A 15,551-nucleotide genomic window follows, 5' to 3' on the forward strand; every position below is an offset into this window, starting at 1 on the left:
TGTCTTCCTCTCTCTCTGCCCCTCCCCCACTCACACTCTGTCTCTCTCTGTCTCTCAGACATAAATAAACATTGAAAAATATTAAAACTCTTAGAAAATATATCATGTCCTCAAATCCAGGGCCATTTTTACTTATCTGAAACATTTTTATTATTTACTATATCATTGAATTGTGATATGATTAAATAAATTATATTGTTTATTACTTTCTAGTTAAAGGTCTTCCAGACTTGCCTACTATAAAAATTTACATAGTTCAGAATGTTCTGCATAAATATTCCCTGATCTATCCAATTCAGTTACCTGTAAGTTCTACTTTGCAGGAGTCTACTTTTGGTGGAAATTCAGAAATAATTTCTTTTTCTTCTTTTCTTTGATCCTCCCCTCTTAACTATTTCTATGAAACTTTTTTTTTTCTTTAATTTTAATACCCTTTCTTCCTTGTGCACCATCCCTGTTTCTATCCTGTACAATGAATTTCCTTAAAGTACAATATGCTGCAAATTCCATTTTGGTTATATTTTAGGAGGATGCTGAAAGTTTTCAGATTCTTCAGAGTAGTGGAGATAAAACCAAACATCCTGTTTCTTGTTAATATTGACCATCTGCTATAATGTTCATTTGATTATGAAAAGTACTCCTAATTTCTACTTATTAAATTTCTAAATTTGTAATGGAGTGGAGGGAGAGACACATGCATGGGAAGGAGTTATGAAGCTGTTTGATATGAGCAAAACAATATGGTAGAGTTAAATAAGTGAAAGAAAGAAATTGGACATAGACACTAGAGATTAGAGAGACAAGACTGAAATCTGGGATAATAGGGACATTGATGGTTTGAGTGAGATGCTATAGATGATTTGTAAACATTTCTAACGTAAAGTGATGTGAATTAGAAGAGAATAGTGTTAAGGAAAGGACAGGCATATGAAGCATTGCAAAGTAAAAGGATAGCAAATTTGAGGACTAATAGAATATGGGAAGTAAAAGATAAACCTTTTCAAAGGTCATAGTGAGGTGCTGAGTCTTGAGATTATAGTGTTACTAAACTCAGAAGTTGTAAAAGAGGATGAAAAAATAATTTAATCTTTGCTATGCGAAGTGTAGTCTACAGACAATTAGCAGCAACAGACCTGGGAATTCATTTGAGATGTAGAAACTCAACGCCCCCTTATCCTCCACAACCTACTGAATCAGAAGCTACATCTAAGATCTTCATATGATTCACACACATTAAAAGTTAAGAAGAGCACTGATAGCTGATTTATATTAGAAAAGATAATGCTACGGTATCATGTTAAAAAATTCCTTGGCAATGGCACACCATTTATTATAAATTACTCAATGATATGTTCAATAGTCCTGATGTGCAGCTGTTAACATAATTTAAAAAATTAAAAAAGTAAACATTTGTGTTAAACATTAAAAAAAAATTTTAAAAAGGGGGCGCCTGGGTGGCTCAGTCAGTTGAGCGTCCAACTTCGGCTCAGGTCATTATCTCGCAGTCTGTGAGTTTGAACCCCACATCGGGCTCTGTGCTGACAGCTAGGAAGGAGCCTAGAGCCTGTTTTGGATTCTGTGTCTCCCTCTCTCTCTGCCCCTCCCCTGCTTATGCTGTGTCTCTCTCTGTCAAAAATAAAATAAACATTAAAAAAAATAAACATTTGTGGAATAAGTAAATGAACAAACAAAAAGCAGGCTGGTAACAGAGAAACAACAGATAATAAAGAAGCAAGGACTTTCCTCTTGCCCGACATGTTTGCCCACACTTGACCCAAATCACCATGGTCAGACTGTCTGCTCCATTTCTCTTGTAACATAAATTGCAAAGTCCTTCTCCTTTCTCTAATCAAGACCTATCTGTGCATCTGTGTCCTGATACTTTGGCAGCAGAAAGACCCACTTTAGCCTTCCTTATTAGGATTCAGTAGAGAAGGCTGTGCTAGGCACTGCTTTCTTGTTGTTCCCTTGATCATTCCTAATTGAAAGTGAAACTTTGCATATATTGAGAGTGACTTCAGATGGAATTGGAAGAACTATCTAGACAGCAGGGATCTGGAGGCCATGCTGCTCTAGGTAATTTTCTCCCCATGATTATGCAGAACTAGCCCATGTTACAGCTTTCTGTCACCTTGCAGGTTGTTATCTGTTCAACAGGGGTGGGGGCGGGGGCATCCCTTGATAAACCACACTCATTTTGTCACAGATTTTTTCAAATCTCTTAGCTCATCTGCAGAAGTTATATAATTTTTGACATAAGGGAAAATGGAGCAATACCCTCTGGAGTAGATGTCATAGTAAATGTCATAAGATGCCAAGAGCCCTTGAGCATTGTAGAGTTTGTAATGGAAAAGAGGTGTTTCTGTGTTAAATAATGTATCAGTTTGAGATAAGTCAAGTTTTCTGAACTGTATAATTCTTTGACTTTTTTATGGTGGAACAGTGCTGAAAGCCTCTGTTAATGGTAAAGAGATTTATGGTACCCGTGGTAGGTCAGTGAAGGTAGTCAATTACATCAATCAAGGTGCTTAGTCAAGGTGATCAATTACATCAGTCCTACAGGTCCCCTGACCAGTGACATGGGTCACTAAGATGAGTGCCCCATCATCAGAAAGTAAAGATTATAAAGTCATATTGAAGTAGCATAATTTATCTCAATGACTTTCAAATCCTTTAACATATATTTTTTGAATACAACAGATTTGTTTTTAACAGTAATTGACTCATTAAATTTTATTATTTACACAAAGGCAGACTCTGGACAAAGTGAAGACATTAAGGAAAAATGACAGCCCAATTAAACTATCGCAAATTTCTATATTACAAAACTTCAAGTAGTTTAATATGTTAAGATGCAAATTACATTTTGAAAACTAAAAAATATATTTGGGTTTTTTCAAACCAAAAAAAGTCCTTTTTAAAAATGATGTAGGGGTGCCTGGGTTGCTCAATCGGTTAAGCATCTGACCTCGGCTCAGGTCATGATCTTGCGGTTTGTGGGTTTGAGCCCTGCATTGGGCTCTGCACTGACAATTCAGAGCCTGGAGACTGCTTCAGATTCTGTGTCTCCTCTCTCTCTACCCCTCTCTCTGTCTCTCAAAAATGGATAAACATTAAAAATAATTTTTAAAAAATAAATAAAAAAGATGTAATTGCACACTTAACTGACAGTCATCACAGAACACAAAAATCACACATTTTCTTGCCTTTTTTCACAATCTGAACTTGGGAATTGCAGTAATAGAGGAGTATGAAAAAGCAAAAACAAGTTCAGTGCTCAGAAAGCAAGTATCTTTTCGAATTTTACTATATGACAGAAAAATCAGTTGTTGCTATAAGCAGATAAAACAGTTTTACAACACTTATAATCAAAACCAGCCAATGTTTGCTGAAAATATATACATATGTACAATCTCTATTTTAGCAAAATAGTGGCTGGATGAAGATGATTCTGAAAGTATTCACTTAATACATACTATTAAATCTGTATAAAAAATTACACAATTTTCAATGACATTCCATACTCAGACTACATCTGGAAACTGTATTTGAAAGGTAAATACATCAATCTAATTGCTTTTCTCTTAAATTAGGGGTAAGGCAGTTCTCTGTCAAAGGGCTTTCCTTTTTATTGGCTCTCATTCCGCTATTAATGCTATTACAGGCACATTACACAGAGGCAGCCTGGCCTGCCTGCGCATAATTATGGCTCTGTGGTCACAGATAAGACAGGAAAGAGTGCATAGTTGGTACCCAAACCAGATTTTAAATGTATTGTGTCTGTAGCTTATATTAAACCATTAATATATTAAGAGACATATAAAACACTCCATTTGGGGTATTAATAGCTATGTAAGAATTTGCTTTTAAATTTATTTATTTTGAGAGAGAGGGGGAAGAGAGACAGAGCAAAGGTTGGGAAGGGGCAGAGAGAGGAAGAGAGAGAGGATCCCAAGCAGGCTCTGCACAAGTGTGGAGCCTGATGCAGGGCTGGAACTCATCAACTGAGATCACGACCTGAGCTGAAAACAAGAGTTGGACATTTAACCAAGTGAGCCACCTAGGTGTCTTTTATAGCCATGTAAGAATTAACTCTGCATTCGAAGAGCTCATAAAGTTTTCACTAAAGTAATAGAAAATCTTTTACGTGCATACACTCAATCCCACTAGAGTTGAAATAGGTTCTTGAAGGTTCACTTGAGATGTGGGGAAAAAAACAACCAATATTATATAAATATCCTACAGGTAATTATTATAGGATGATAAACATTTGTTTGACAAGATACACAGCATTCTTCTTATGGAGAGGCTGTCAAAGATCAGCATGGGAAGAAAAATGGAAGACTAGAGACAATTAAATTGAGTCAGCCAAACAGGCCAATAACTCCTGCAACAAGTTTTTAAGCAATTAATTCCATTGACTTTCTTTTTTTTCAACGTTTTTTTTTGTTTGTTTGTTTTGTTTTTTTTTTGTTTTTTTTTTTTTATTTATTTTTGGGACAGAGAGAGACAGAGCATGAACGGGGGAGGGGCAGAGAGAGAGGGAGACACAGAATCAGAAACAGGCTCCAGGCTCCGAGCCATCGGCCCAGAGCCTGACGCGGGGCTCGAACTCACGGACCGCGAGATCGTGACCTGGCTGAAGTCGGAGGCTTAACCGACTGCGCCACCCAGGCGCCCCTCATTGACTTTCAATCTACATGCACTGAGATGTGAAGTTTTAACTGTGAAAAACAAAATACCCTTAAAAAAGGGAAACAGTTTGAGGCAAGAGTTTCTTTCTACAAATTCATATTTTATGCATACGCACAAGTGTGAATATTATTCTGTATAAAAGATGTCCTTCAGTGTAGTTCAAGAGACTTTTATCAAAATAAGAATTGACTCAACTATAAACACTAGAGGTCTTTTCTACTCTAAGAGAAACAAATAGGTATATATTTATGTAGTGTCAACCTTATCAATAAAAACCACAGCTATTAACACTTTGCTAAACAATAGGCTTTACTAGTCAGGGATGTAAGCAGAATATAGTTTACAAAATAAAGAAAAATACACTACTGGACTTTATATTCACAAGAAAACAGTTTATCAGTATGAACTCAAAATTCCAGAGTAGGGGAAAAATATCAAAACTTTATAAATCTCCTGAGGTGCAATTTACCGCATCAAGGTTAGGAAAAGAGGCTCATAATGAACAATGCTGCCATGGATTCCCCTAACACATCAACTCATATATTAATTATTTTTCTTGTTTTGTTTCCAGTTGGAGGTTTCTTCGACCGAAAGATTTCCCCTTCTGATCCAAGAGACAGGACTGGGTACCCTGTTTGTCTGATCCATGGGGACCACGATGCTAGAATTGTTGAAGTTACATGAAGATGTACCAGAGGTGCCAAAGGTTGCCCTGGGATTACTGAAGATTCATTTATTTTTCCAAAACCCAAATGTGGCCTCGGCAGTGGCATTTCTTTTTTTTTTTTTTTTTTTTTTAATTTTTTTAATGTTTTTATTTATTTTTGAAGGAGAGAGAGAGACAGCATGAGCAGGGGAGGAGCAGAGAGAGAGGGAGACACAGATTCCGAAGCAGGCTCCAGGCTCTGAGCTGCCAGCACAGAGCCCGACGCGGGGCTCAAACCCACAAACTGTGAGATCATGACCTGAGCCGAAGCCGGACGCTCAACCGACTGAGCCACCCAGGCGCCCCTCGGCAGTGGCATTTCTAAAGCAAAAGCTCGTTCCAAAATTTTCAGTGTGAAGACCCTACGCCACTTGCTTGCAGATCATTCCCAATACTTGTGTTGAATCTGTACTAAACTCTGGACCTGTCACCATCCTTGCTAAGCTTAGTGTCGCCAAGGTCGTGATGGCAGCTTCACGTGCATGTTACTGAGAAGCATGGGTCTGGTAGGAACTCTGGGTGCATTCTGCCATTTCTTAGCTTCTGCTAGCCTGACTTCAAACATGTCTATACCATTTTCCAACATTTTTCTATAGAGAAGGTATTACTCTTTGAGCACTTTTACACTTTTAATAATAGACCGAAGTTGTAGAGCCAAAGCTACAAATGTTGGTAAGTTTTCTACAGAGCCCTTGATAAATCTTGAGTGGTTATAGGTCAATTATTTGCTTGAGTGACAAGACAGTTTTCTAGTTGTTCAATCTGCTGTCTGTACTGTTGAAGCTATAGCTGGAAGTGCTGAACTGTGGTTGGGACACAGTCGGCAGAAGCTGTATTTTTATTTTGAAGTCTGTGCAGTAGTTCCTGGGTTCTGAATGCTATATGTGCCTTATTTAACTCCTGAGTAACTTATATTTTTAAGTTGTTGATATCAAGAGTATTTTTTTGCTCATCCACAGGTACCCAATGACAGAAGGTACTTTAAAGCCTTAATATCTTTTTTTTTTTTATTTTTTAATGAGGGGGTGCAGGAGAGGCAGAGGGAGAGGGAGAGAGAGAGAATCTTAAGTAGGCTCCATGCTAAGCAAGGCTCCATGCTGAGCAAGGCTCAATCCCACGATCTTGAGATCATGACCCAAGCCGAAATCCAGAGTCGGATGCTTAATCGATTGACTCACCCAGGTGCCCCAGAGCCTTAATACTTCTTAAACTTTGATCATTGCTTATTTTTTTGTATTGATTTTTGTTCCTTCACAAATTTCTTAAGATTTTCCATATCCTGGCAAAGGATATGAGGAAGGTTTTCATCCTTCAGTGCTTTGTTATCTTCTGGTCATCCTCCTCTTTTCTCACTCTTTTTATATTATTAGCTACTAAAATCTATACCACTAAGTTCTTCACTGGCCACAGTTGAAGTAGCTACAGTAGATGCTAAAGTCATGCCCATATCCTCCTGTTCAAGTTTTGATTGTTGTGCTTGAACTTTGGAAACTCAAACCTCCCAAACCAGCTATGTGTAGGTAAGTGTCAGTGTACATGTTAAGTCTGAGTCTGGGTCTATGTATAAGTCTAACCCATCCTAGAGGAAGGGTTGTTGATGCAGTTGTAGTTTTTGCTCTTGGTCCACCCAAATTATTTGGAGTAAATCCCATGGAAGCTCCTGGGTTAATACCAGAACAGACGAAACGGTGCCACCACCAGCTGAGTAGAAGTAAAAGAGTAAATGGTGTAGCATTTGCTGCAGGACTACTGTATTATTATAATTTTTTTTAGCAGTCCTTCAATTATTTTCAAGTTTATTTATTTATTTTGAGAGAGAGAGAGAGAGAATGAGTGGGGGAGGGGTAGAGAGAATGAGTGGGGGAGGGGTAGAGAGAGAGGGAAAGAGAATTCCAAGCAGGATCCATGCTGGCACAGCTTAGAACCCGATGTGGGGCCTGAACCCAGGAACCATGAGATCATGAACTGAGCTGAAATTAAGAGTCAGTCGTCTAACTGACTAAGCCACCCAGCCACCTCAGGACTACTGAATTCTAAACTGGAGCCTGTTAACAGCTGCAGATGCCTCTGGCATTCCTCGAGTTCATCCGGTAGTTACCGTTAATATCGTTCCAGTATTTTTTTTCCCTTCTAGAGTGAACTCAGTGGCAGGCTTATATCCCAAAAGTCTGGTTCCAAAATCTCTGAAGGAGCAAATGGGGGTGATATTGCAGATGTGGAGTTCCAAAATTGAGCCCCTCAGAAGGGGCTCATACAGCACCTGGAACTTAGGAGTCTATTCAACAAGCATTTACTCCTTCGATGATTATAGCACGGGGGCAGGGTGGTGACACTAGATTCTTCTGGCCTGGTTGTGGCCATACCACTGGTGGCTGTTGGTGCCGGAGCCTAGTGTCTGGCTCTCGACTGAATTCTCACTGCCAGGGAGTTTTAGATATTCACATGGCTGGAAGCTCAAATGCCGGTCATCTTCAGACCCCGTCTGGCAGGACCTTCCGGCCCCAGAACAGAAAACCACAACCTGGGACACATGCCGATTTTATTTTGTATCTTACTTTGCTGGTAACCACTTAACAAGAGATATCACTTACACCTCAGTGTTCCTGTCTCTAAAATAGTGTTACTGTCACACATTCGTAATGACATCGTTGTGTGTATGCATACTTTTCCTTTTTAGTTCATGGCGTATTTTCTGTTATCACATAATGTTATAAGGAACGTTTTCTCGATGTGGAGTGATTTTCTTCCTCTGTTTCCTCTATATTTCAGGTTAGTGGTTTTTGATGTTTCAGTCTTTCAGAAATATGTAAATAGACTTAAAGTTCACCTCTTAGTCATCGTTAACTTTAAATATCACTGTCGTTTCTTGTCTGCCTTTCTATTCCTCCCCCTTCCCTTTGATATGATTTATTTTAACAAGTGACTGTAGCACTTGCTAATGTAGTTTTATATGTAAGTATCATTTGCTATTATTAGTCTTCGTGCTCATATAATTACATGCATTTTTAAGTAATTAGAGCAGTGCTAACATTATTCATCTGTAAAACATCACTGAGCTAGTTTCTTTTTTTTCAATAAAAAAATGCATTGAGCTAGGTTTTTTTTTTTTTTTTTTTTTTTTTCAAATTTTAGTTGACAGATTGATAAACCATACAAAGATTTTAATATTTTCCAAACAGGGCTTCACAGACAATACTTTAACAATATTTGTGTGCATACCAATAGGTTTACATGTTTATTGGAAAGAGCATTTTTTTAAAATGAGTTTTGATGCTTGAAGCTTTAGATTTGGATGTCAGTATGAATTGTGGGGTCTTGGGAATTTTCTTTTCCTTCAGAACCTCTTTTTCTTTTCGTCTGTAAAATAATAACTAATATTTATCAGAAAGAGGTTTGAAAATATTAAATAAGATAATACTTGTAAAGCACCCAAGAAAGAGCTTGATGACTTAAGATGAGTTCCATAAGTATATAACCCATCAATTCCCACCTTTTATGTAACCAAATCCCTCTTAAATTATATCACTGTTAACATTTTGTTGTGAAATCTAAAACTGTACTCCTAAAGAAAGGTGGTAGGTTTTTCTTTTTCTTTCTTTCTTTTTTTTTTAAAGTAAAAACCACCATATTTTTACAACAGGGAATGTTTCATTCTTAGCTATTTTTCTTTTCTCAATACAAAAGATTTCTGTGAATGATTTCAGTTTTTCTTAGCTGTATAATATACTAATTTTAATGGAAAATATTAAATACAGAGTCACTTTAAAGCACTATCACATAATTTACAATATATTTTTTCTTCTAGATGTGGTATATTGTCTTTATTAAATTTAGTAAACACTAGTTAGATTGTCATTTATCTAATGAAAGTGCTTTTAGTAGCAAATGACATTAACAGAAATAAGAACAACTCTAATTACCTTGAAGAATGATTTGACGTACTTTAAAAAAATATCCTATGTGTTGCCTTCTCTGCTGCAGGTTTTAGAAACATCAAAGAAAACAGAGCTATCCTGTTCTCAGGAAACTTACATGATTGGTGAGGGGATATAAAATCAACAAATAAAGTGTCTTGAGTAGTGACAAAAACTTTGAATAAATGTAAAGCTGGATGATGAAAATATTATCTGGTACCAGTGAGGACACTGTGTGGTTTTAAATGGAAGCCAATTTCTCTCTAGTAAGGAAAACAAGTGAAGTAAGGGAAAAGGCAATATTTTGTGAAACTAGGTTTCAGGCAGAAGAAGCAGTAAGTGCAAAGGCCCTAAGGTGAGTGTGTGTTTTACATGTTTGAGAAACAGGAAAAAAAAAAAAAAAGCCACCTGGCCTAGGGTAAAAAGGGGTTTTGGTAAGAGATAATACTGCAAAAGAATTAAGGAAGGCCCCATGCTTGTGAGACCTAGCAGGCCATTGTCTTGCCTTTGGATTTTATTCCCTATATGGGGAGCTTTTAGAGAATGCTGAGCAGAGAAGTAGTTAGATCTTATTTTGTGTTTAAAAGATCACTACCACCTGTGTAGTTAATTGACTGTGAAAGAACAGTAATGAAAAAGGGAGACTGATTAGGGACCAGTTGTATTAACTCAGGTGATGGCTGATGCTGATCTGGTTCAGGGAGACAGGGTAGAGACGTGAGAAGTAGTAGGGTCTAAACATATTTTGAAGGTAGAACAAAAATAATTTCCTAATATGAGGCTATATGTGGGATGTGAGAGAAAATAAAAGATTTTCTGAGTACCTGGAAGAAGGCACATCACAGGATTTATTGGCTCAATTAACACAACAATCCAGAAGTAGGCCAGGCTCCAAGTACACTTTGATCAGTTTTCTGGCTCTGCTGCCTTGTGATCCTCTTGGTGTTACCTTTCTCTATTGGCTGGTCTGATCTTTCATGGAGCTAAAGTAACTGGAGAAATTCAAATGCCCCATCTGTAATCATACTACTCAGAAGGGAGAATTTTCTTCCAAATACTATCAAATTAAAATCATAAATTTCCCTCTGCTAGATCCAATTAGATTATATTTCCACATCTGAGCCAATCACAGGGGACAAGAGAATGCCATTATGCTCTTGTCAGAGGGTTTCAGTGACCTAACTGTCATAACAGAGGCCTCAATAGTCAAAGTGTGTCTTAAAGATTCTTTGTGTTGCATTAACCATCGATTAAAAAAAACTTCAGGCTCCTACATAAACACATGTAATCTACCAATCTACTTGACACACTGATTTTAAAAGCCATTTGATTAATTGGAGTTGTGCTATACCTGCCCAATGAGTATCGCATTTTCAACTTCAAGTCAGTGCTTTTGTTCATGTTTTCCTTCGTTTGGAGCATCCCTTCTTCTTAACTTGGACGATCTACATTATAATCATCTTCTGTGGCAAGCACAAGCTCTGCTTTCTTCAAAACCTTCCACCAAGGGGCACCTGGGTGGCTCAGTAGGTTGAGTGGCCGACTTCAGCTCAGGTCATGATCTCGCAGTCTGTGAGTTCGAGCCCCCCATCAGGCTCTGTGCTGACAGATTGGAGCCTGGAGTCTGCTTCGGTTTCTGTGTCTCCCTCTCTCTCTGCCCCTCCCCCACTTGTATTCTGTCTCCCTCTATCTCTGCCCTTCCCCCACTTGTATTCTGTCTCTCTCTGTCTCTCTCTCTCTCTCTCAAAAATAAACATTTAAACAAATGAACAGAAACCTACCACCAATACAGCAGTGCTCATTGCTCTCACATTCACCAACCATTACACCGTATATGGCATTAGCATGGTGTTCTTACATTTGATTACACATAATGTAATATAGTTTTTTTAATTCATTTTAATTTGCTAATTGCACTCTATCCTCAATTAGATTTTTGAGAGCCAAACTAGGAGGGGGGACATGACAAATACTAGCTTTGTATTCATTCATAGGGAATTCATTTTGAGAACATACTTGTCTTTGAATAAGTATTTATAATTTATAGGATAACATGTATTTATTCTATTGATAATTAATTATAATGATAATTACATTGATAACTAATCAAATATTGATTTTGATTAATTGGCACATTATTAGAGCATCCTTTAATTATTGCTACAGTTTACTACCAAACAACTAGCATACAGATGATCTTTAGATCACAAAAGAATATTTCTAAAATGTATGTAAAAATTCCACAGAAGAGGGGTGCCTGGTGGCTCAGTCAGGTGAGCGTCTGACTTGATCTCAGGTCATGATCTCAGGGTTTGTGCATTCAAGCGCAGCATGGGACTCACTGCTGTCAGTGCAGAGCCAACTTCAGGTCCTCTCTCCCCCTCTCTCTCTGCCCCTCCCCTGCTCACACTCTCTCAAAAATAAATAAAATATTTTGTTTAAATCCATAGAAGAAAATGGATAAATTAAAGAATAATTGACTTACAAGCTCATTTTTTGTGTTCTAGCCTACTTATTGCCAGAGAGAAAAGAGGCAAACAGAGAAAGAGAACACAAAAAAGAGTGAGGAAAGTGAAAAGAGAGCAGTGAAAGAAAAATGAAAGAGAAAGAGATTTGGGTGCTTAGATGGCTTAGTTGGTTAAGCATCCGAATCTTGATTTCAGCTCAGGTCACGATTTCAAGGTCGTAAGATTAAGCCCTGTGTCAGAGTGTGGATCACCGAGCCTACTTGAGATTCTCTCTCTCTCTCTCTCTCTCTCTCTCTTTTCTCTTTTCTCTCTCTCCCTCTGCCCCATCCCCTACTTGCACTCAAACTTTCTCTCTTTCAAATAAATAAATAAAAAGAGAAAAAGATTTGAAAGTTACTATTTCAAAGTAACTATCTAATATTTAAAACCATACATAGCTATTAAAAATATTTTTCTGGTGATGAGTTTTTAGATAAAACACCAAAAAAAGCGATCCAAACATCTAGTCCATGAAAAAGAATAGGTAGTACCTTATGAAAATTAGAACTTTTGCTTTGCAAAAGACACTATTAAAAGAATGAAAAGACAAGCCAAAGACTGGGAGAAACCAGGAGCAAAACACATATCTAATAAAGGACTCATATCCGAAATATACAAAGAACTCTTAAAATTCAACAAATAGAAAATGTATAATCATTTTTTAAAAAGTGGGTAAAAGATCTGAACAGACCTTACCAAAAAAGATATACAGGTGGCAAAATACACATATAAACATATTAACATTATTGTCATCAGAGGATTACACATTAAAATAACAAGATATCAACTACACATTAATTAGAATGGCAAAAATCCTAAACACTGACAATGTCAATAACTGCCAAGAAAGCAGAGCAACAAAACTCTCATTCATTTCTGGGAGTGATTGAAAATGACACATCCACTATAGGAGAAAATTTGCCAGTTTCTTACAAATCTAAACATAATTTTACCGTATGATATAGCACCACTTCTTCTAAAGTATTTAGCTTAATGATTTGAAAAGTTTTTCCACTCTAAGACTTGCATGCTTTATGAATAATTGCCAAAAACTGGAAGCAACCAACAGATAAACTGCTACATTTATACAATGGAATATTATTCAGCCATAAAAAGAAATCAGCTATTAAGGCAGGGAAAGCAATGAATGAATCTTTTTTAGTTATGTTTAATTAAGTAATCAACTAATTAATTCGTTTAAATAACCAATCACTTAACTAATTAGCCAGTTGATTAATTGACTAATTGATCTTTAATTAATTAAAGTGAATTACATTATTTAGGTTTTTGTTTTGTTTTGTTTTGTTTGTTTTATATTTGAGAGACAGAGAGAGATAGAGCACAAGCAGACGAGGGGCAGAGAGAGGGAGACACAAAATCTGACGCATGTTCCAGGCTCCGAGCTGTCAGCACAGAGCCTGACATGGGGCTCAAACTCACAGACCGTGAAATCATGACCTGAGCCGAAGTTGGACGCTTAACCCACTGAGCCACCCAGGTGCCCACATTAATTAGTTTTTAAAAGTAGGCCTCATGCCCAACATGGGGCTTGGACTCATGACCCTGAGATCAAGAGTTGCATGTTCTACTGACTGAGACAGCTAGGCATCTCAGCAATGGATGCAACTTAAATGCATATTTTTAAGTGAAAGAAGTCAGTCTGAAAAGGCTACAAAATCTGTAATTCTAATGATATCACCTATGGAAAAGACAAAATTATAAAAATTGCATAAATACCAGTAGTTGTCAGGAGTTTGTGGGGGAGAAGAAGGTTGAATAAGTAAAGCACAGGGGATTTTTTTAGGGCAGTGAAAATATTCTAAATGATACAGTCATGGTAGATACATGAAACTGTGTAATTGTTAAAATAGAACTTTACAACATAAAAAATAAACCTTAATGTATGTAAATTTCAAAAAAAAAAATAGGAGACTGGGAGTTCCCAGGATGAAATGTGGAATGCTATAAAAGAATCTCACATATTACAAATATATGAAACAACTTCAAACACGTTGGTGGCCTGAGTAACTTGGAAAATGAGTGAAGTTTTCATGACTAAAGTCAAGAGGAATTATACATTATCACTGCGGTCTAGTTGAACACTTTGTTTCCTATAGGTATACAGGTTAACAATTCTGTAACCACTCTGTGTATACTGAGATTAAGTCAATGGATAAAGGTGGTTTGAATCTAGGTTTCTTATTGGTAGTTTGCAGACAAGCAAGAGAAGGAGGGTGGAATGATCCATCTGGTAAGGAGTTAGACTTGGAGTCCTCAAAACACATGCAGATTTAGTTTACTATAGGCAGGTATTTACATATACAAGTACAGATATGTATAGATTCAGGGGTTAGCATACATACATAAATACATTTCCTTACACTGTTGATTGAGAGGACCTGGTTTCAATGATATATAGCTATGTGCATACATAACACCCAGATCTCAGTTTCTAACACTGTTCTCCAGTAACAGAAACCAAACTCCTTGAAGAAAGACTGATTTTTAGTATTCGTGCAGAAAATATACATGATGAGCCTACAGCACCTTGTAACATCAGAAACTAAGAAAAGACCTCCATATACAAGCACAAACATGAGGTATAAGAGGTATATGAGGTACATTAGACACCCGAAGAGATTCTAAAGGCCAGGACTGAAACAATTTGAGCAACAAAATAAGAAAAGCAGTATTGGATTATAACCCAGTACAAAAAGTGTATACAGATACAAATGAATGATTGAATAATTGAATGAATGAATGAATGAATGAGAAGAGACAAATTTCTTGTGCAGAAGAATTCCAAATAATTTGTATAGATAACGAGCCCTCAAGGAGTTGGTGAATCACTCCCGACCTTTCATATGCAGGCTGCACATAGTGACTTCCTTCCAAGGAAGACAGTACAGAAAGGGGACAGGGTGGGAAAGAGTAACATTTTATTGGAGAAACATGAAAAACTCTGCCTGAGGCAGGAACTTAAGATCAACATGAGCAGTAATAAGTCATGTATCCTTGATAAGATATGAAAATAGTATTTCATTGCTGTGGTCTTCTTCCTCAAACTCCATACCTAGTATAATTATGAGAAAAAAATCAGACAAATTTCTGTTGTGAGACATGCTCAAATTACCTGACCAGTACTCTCAGAACTGTCAAGGACATCAAAGACAAGAAAAGTCTGAGAAACTGTCACAGCCGTGAGCACATGAGGGTACATGATAACTAAATATAATGTAGGATCCTAGATGGGATCCTGAACATAAAAAAGAACATTAGGTAAAAACTATGGAAGTCTGAATAAGCTATGGATTTCAGTTAATAATAATAATATATCTCCACTGGTTCAGTAATTATAACAAATGTGGTATGCTAATGTAACATGTTACTAAGAGAAAATGGGTGCAAAATCTGGGAACTCTCTGTACTACCTTCACAATTTTCTGTAAATCTAAAATTGTTTTACAATTTAAAACTGGATTCTAAAAGTACTTAAATCCTTACTCTTCAGCGAAACAAAACCAAACAAATTATTTGTCGCTTTAAATATGAAACAGGGGATCTAAGTCAATTCATTGTAATAAGAGGCTCTACAAAGCATATTAATGCTAAAAGAGAACTCTGTGCAAGTAGTTCACCCCTCTAATCCTAACTAATTTCTTAAGAATCCAGAACAGACTTTGTCTGGATGGCAATGCTGTGACAACCTTGGAATGTGGAAACATCTGG

At 37.0% G+C, this 15,551-nt stretch overlaps 1 pseudogene; it reads right to left on the reverse strand.

Moving 5' to 3' along the window:
• Window positions 1-5,670: 5,670 nt before the first annotated feature.
• LOC125922419 (nucleoporin p58/p45-like) lies at window positions 5,671-15,042 on the reverse strand (annotated as a pseudogene).
• Window positions 15,043-15,551: the final 509 nt, after the last annotated feature.

This window comes from Panthera uncia, chromosome B1 (assembly GCF_023721935.1).
Source record: "Panthera uncia isolate 11264 chromosome B1, Puncia_PCG_1.0, whole genome shotgun sequence".
Taxonomy (NCBI): domain Eukaryota; kingdom Metazoa; phylum Chordata; class Mammalia; order Carnivora; family Felidae; genus Panthera; species Panthera uncia.